The following is a 5759-nucleotide window of genomic DNA, read 5'->3' on the forward strand; positions in this document are numbered from 1 at the left end:
TCCGAGAAGTAAAGAAAGTTTAGTTTGCAAAATACTGCAGTAAAACAAAACCTGTCCTTTCCTTGTATTATTCCGCTATATGTTTGTGTACCCTTGGGTATTTATGTTTTTCCTGTATTTATATGTTTATCTGATAAGACTTATATTGTAGAATTTTTCTAATACTAAGCTACATTCCCTATGATGAGGAATACTGTTATCCTCGAATATAATTGGCATTAATAATATGTTATTTACTTTGTAAAGATGTTAGACATTATTTATTCTGTTTTGTGTTAATGCTCATGTGTGAAGTTGATGTTTCGAAAGTTATTCCGATCTTTTATGTATGTCCTCATGTCATAATTCCTGTAACATTGATGTATATGTTTATTTCTATTCTTTTGTAAAGCCCCTATTATCTATAAATGTTATCTGTATTATTATGTTTCAATGATGTCTTCTACTTGACACCAGTTCATCAAATTAAGTAACTTGTGAGTTACATTTCACTGCACACATTTCTGTTGGTCATAGTATATGGACAATATGTGAGAAGTTGGGACTGTTAGTGTTTGCACGTGTGTTACTAATTCAGCAAGGGACTGGATAACAGCATTGCTGGTTCTAAGGACAATTCCAAAAACTTTGTGAGTGCACAAGTGGTGGTTTATGGACTTGCTATGTTCTCCGCAAGACTCTTCGATGGTGAATGTGCACCTGCACAATCGCAAGAGATGGCTGCTGGACATTTCTACAAGGACTACAGTGGGTCTGCATCTTTGATGGCCCACCAATACCATTATTTCTACTAGGACTACAGTGGGTCTACACCTTTGCTGACTCACCAGTACCATTATTTCTGCAAGGACTGCAGTGGGTCTGCGCCTCTGATGGCCCACTAATACCGTAATCTCTACCAGGACTGCAGTGGGTCTACTCTGTGATGACCTACCTACCAATGTTCTTCAAAACGTCAAATGACTCTGCTGTGGGTTTGCTATGTTGTGGCCCATTACCTGTCAGCATGTCAACAGTCAGCACTGTCTTTCTGATGGAAGGACACTACTTCTTCAAGACTGGATGGAAATTCACTACTTCTGTGTGCATTCTCTTTTACTGTTCAGAATTTGAAAAAAAAAGAAAAACACTGCAATTTTACTGTGATGAATCAGGACTGTCTTTATAGACTGTGAGAAAATTTTAGCTTTTGACCAACATTGTATCAATAAGTGTGTGCATTTGATTTCTTTGTTATTGTAATTATGAAAATTTTTTTCAAATCTGTATTGGCCACTGTCCAAACCAATTTGTAAAATTTTTTGTGGGGAGCATGGAGGTTTGTAATTTGTCATGAACTGCTATATTTATATATGATGATATCAAGGTAAATACATTGTTCGTTCTCTATTAATATCTTTCATTTGCTAACTATCCCTATCAGTAGCTAGTGCCTTCAGTAGTTTGAATCTTTTATTTAGCTGGCAGTAGTGGCGCTCGCTGTATTGCAGTGGTTCGAGTAATGAAGATTTTTGTGAGGTAAGTGATTTCTGGAAGGTATAGTTTAATGTTAGTCAGGGCCATTCTTTTGTAGGGATTCTTGAAAGTCAGATTGCGTTGCGCTAAAAATATTGTGTGTGAGGTTAAGCACAGTCGTGTATAATTTGTTAAAAAGGGGACGTTTCATCTTTTCTTCTTCCGTTTTAAAAAAAAACGTCTGTAGCCTGTAGAGCAGCGTACTAAGCTGCTACCAGCCCGCCCCCTTCAGGGGGAATTGACAATCAATAAAGAAAAAAAAAAGCCCAGGAGAGAGGCATGAAGTTTGGGCATTGGCAGTAGCGTCAAGACAAGAGGTGGTCACGAGGTCTGAGCGGCCGAATCCACGAGCTGCACAAGGAGGATCTGCGCAGAGCAAAGATACCGGAGTGCTTCACCAGGGTCAGCGTCGACTACAAGCAGCAAGCCAGCATCCCCTCGGTTGGTTGGCAACACTCGTGTCGGACGACCGCTCGTGGCCCGGCTGCCCTCTTCCACGTGACTGTCATTGCACCACTCAGTAACCGCTGCGACGCGCCGTGGACCCACGGAACTGCTTGCTGATAAAGGGGAGTAACATTCTGTAATCCTCGTGGTGATTTGTTTCATTGTCTACCTGCCCTCCTTATTATTTTCTGGTTTCTACCAGACCCTCAGAGCTCTTTGGTCGTAAATATAGGCAGTAGTATTGTACGAAGACACTATTGTCGTTTGAAAATTTGTCCCGCTGTTATATTGCCTTTCGTTTCTGGTTTGTGCTTGATCATTAATGTTGTAATTAATCAGCTCTTGGTCGTAAATTCAGCTGGAACAATTGTACTAAGGCACACTTTGCCATTAAACAAAAGAGGGACCTCGTGGTTCGATTTAGCTGTTAACCTGTTCAGTTCTTTGATTGTAATTGCATTTCTCAGTCATTAGGTATAATCTGAACAACCTGTTGTCCTAAGCTGTTCGTTTCTATGTTTGAAAGACTCTGTCATTATTAGTGCATTTCAGCTGGATCTTGTGGTTCCGCCGAGTGAGTTCTCCTGTAATAAGTGTTAACAAGTAATGTTTTAAGACGTTCCTTCAGAGCGGTCTTAATAACTATCAATTATTTTAACTTTGAAAATATTAACATCCAACTGTCACCAGGGCTTTAGTCAAAACAAAATTGTCAGAAGGGACTGGTTGGGATCCAGTCGCACCTTGAAGTAAGCCTTATCGTTGTCATATTGTTTGCCAACCTGTTTAACCTTTAAGAACAGGTGCACACCTTAATCCCGAACCTTTCGACATACAGCTTTCAAATTAAAAGTTAAGCCCTTTGTTTTGAGTAATTGAATCACTCTTGTCATCAATGGTGCTTATATAGTTTTCATGTGTTGCAGAAGGGCACTTAATAATGTAACATCCCTCCCGTCACTTATCTGGTTTTGGTGTGTGTTCACCCCCAGGTAATTGACTAACAGATCAACAGAGAGTGCAAAACTTCCGCAATGTCGGATAATGCAAAGAAAGTAATAAGGCCCTGTAACTCCTGATGGAACTGCGGTGGCGGTGTTGACATTAATTGATTCAGAATTTATCCCTTTTAATTAAAAAGGGGTGCACATTGATGTTAAATTTAGCTATTGAACACCAGATGCAAATGTTGAACATAAAATTGATTAAGAAAGTGACTTGAGATTTCCATTACTTGACTGAAAACAGATGCAGTCGATTAGCACAGATTTATTTAACTCACGACCTTCAATCATCACATTACATGACTCTCCTAACAGGCAGTGGTAATAAATTGCGTTTGCGTGGAGTAAAGCGCGATAAATAAAAAGTAATTCCTATCGACTGACCCAGGCGTAATGTGAAGTGCGAGAAGAATTCTACAATACACAGTCCATGAAACCCTCTTGGAAACTTTGCCGACGTGATCCAACAAATTAATCAGTGGCCGGAGCGGGCGCAATATCACCGAATTCAGCATGGCGGAGCGGCGTCTTTGTGTGGACGTCGGCCGACCTCATGGTGCTGCAAGGCAAGCCGAGTAAAGAACACCACGTCCGCACTCTAGGCAAGCTGGGAATGGAATACCTCTACAGAGACTTCTCACAGTCCGCTCCTCGCCTCGGTTTCTCCTCCAGCAAAATCACTTACGCCAATTGCAGCGCAAGTCGCATTAATTATGCATCGCTTCCCAGCGCCGACCAATACCTGCTCTGGGAAGTGAACAGATTCCCACAAAATTTTCCTTCCTCTCAACTTCTGTTATTTAGCTCCTCCCAGGCCACAACACCAAGTTTTCCGGAATTCTGACTCCCAGGGGAGTACTTCAAATTCCTAGGTCCTACATTCCCATCAGAGGTCGGCGTATTTCATTCTGTCGCTCTTCACCTGATTTGCTTCAGACTCTGCGGACCGTGAATTCAGTGTGAAGTTGCTATAGTCATGAACATGCATATTTTGACCCCTGTTGACCGCTCCACTGTAGCTTTGCACGGCTTTCTCGCATGTTTCACAGAAAACGGAACGATGGACATTTATCAACAGGCGTACAAGTTCTCCGTCTGTTTCCCAGTACACCAGCATGGAGTCAGGGTCAACCACCCACTCACTGTCACTCATCTTAAGGCAGCTGGACGCCATACCCCGTTACCACTTTCTCAGAGCTTGAGCTGCCCTAAGCTGCCTATTGTCGCTTCCCTTAGCCGCTCCCCTGGCGGCCACAGTCAATTCTGAGTACTTCCCTGAGATAAACTAGCCTCCAGTAAATCGATGCATTTCCACAAAGTTTTCATTTCGTGTGAATGACTTTAAAACCATCACCCGACATTAATTATTCCAATACGTCCATACTATACCCTCTATAAGGTGCATTGTGCCTTGTCAGTCATTTTTGTTCAGCCCTACTGTTCGTTCAACGTGAGTTAGGTGATCCTTAATGACTTCATGTAAGGGGCATAGTTCTTGCCATCTTACAATAAGACAGACTGTGTCCAGTGCGCTAGTAAAAACCGCTGTTTCACCCGATGACGGGTGGGCTGCAGGTCCGGCAGTCTTGTAATCCTTGTCATATGGTTTGCTGTTTTGCAATACAGCACTTCAGATTTCTTTTGCAAAGATTAAAAGCTTATTCAACTTATGGTTTAAGGTCGAAAGAAGTTTCCAAATTCTTTCATTTTGTTATAGAAAATATTATGGTTAAATGTTTCGATTATCTGTAAAACGCCGTTTATATATGGTAAATAAACAGGTTGTGTGAAAAGAAAGTGATATTGATGGATCCTCCCTTCCACATTTTCCTTTATTCCAGTAAGTACCACGTATCAATTCCAAACATGTTTCACTGAAGTTGCAGCATCGTCAGTGGGCTTTTGTTTCATTGACGTTAAACATAAATGTTCTTTACTGTTTGTATACATGTAAATATTAGTTTTTAAAAGCGTTATCACAGATTTTTGAAGCAACACATAAAATTCTGAATTCATACCTTTTTACCACATGATGTGGTTTTCCTGATGTATCATATTTTTACAGCGGCGGTTTTCTTTCACAGTGTGTAATCTGCAACCATATATATGAGTAACTTAATGTAGACAAATTATTAAACAAAACTTACGATTTGGAAGCTGTTATGGTTATGCCTGAAATTAATTAATTCTATGTGGAATTGTGTGTGTGTGTGTGTGTGTGTTATTACTTCTTTTTTCTTTTTGTGTATGGGGAGGGGAGTGTTGGCAGGATCTACACGTTGGTGTTATACAATAATTATTTGACGGCAGGGAACAGAGTTCCATTGCAGAAAGCTGCGTATTCATTTATTAGTTGTCTTCCTTCAAGTATGGTTTCGTATTTGATAGTTTTCTTTAGTTATTAGTTTTCGTGCGGGCTGTTGCTGCATTTGAGAATTTTCAAGGCAGTAGTGATGTCTGTTGCGTTATTTTTCTTGTCCATAAGGTCTTCAGCAAATATGGAATGACAGCTATTACTTTTTAATGCTCTTCTGTGTTTAGTGTATCTGGTATTAAAGTCTCTGCTTATGTGTCCTGTATAAACTGATTTTCAGTCCTGACATGTCGGTTGGTAAACACCAGATGTGTTGTTTGTCTGTGCTTGTTTTGGTTGTCCTTTCTTTTCTCTGTGTTGAATTGTCTGTCCTGTAGGCTATTTTTAGCAGTTGTTTTTATAGTATGTTGTCTATACTGTGGGTTACTTTGTTGTTGCAGGTGCAAGTGAACCACTTGTTTCTTGTTTTGTGTGTTTTT

This window comes from Schistocerca piceifrons, chromosome 1 (genome assembly GCF_021461385.2).
Source record: "Schistocerca piceifrons isolate TAMUIC-IGC-003096 chromosome 1, iqSchPice1.1, whole genome shotgun sequence".
NCBI lineage: Eukaryota > Metazoa > Arthropoda > Insecta > Orthoptera > Acrididae > Schistocerca > Schistocerca piceifrons.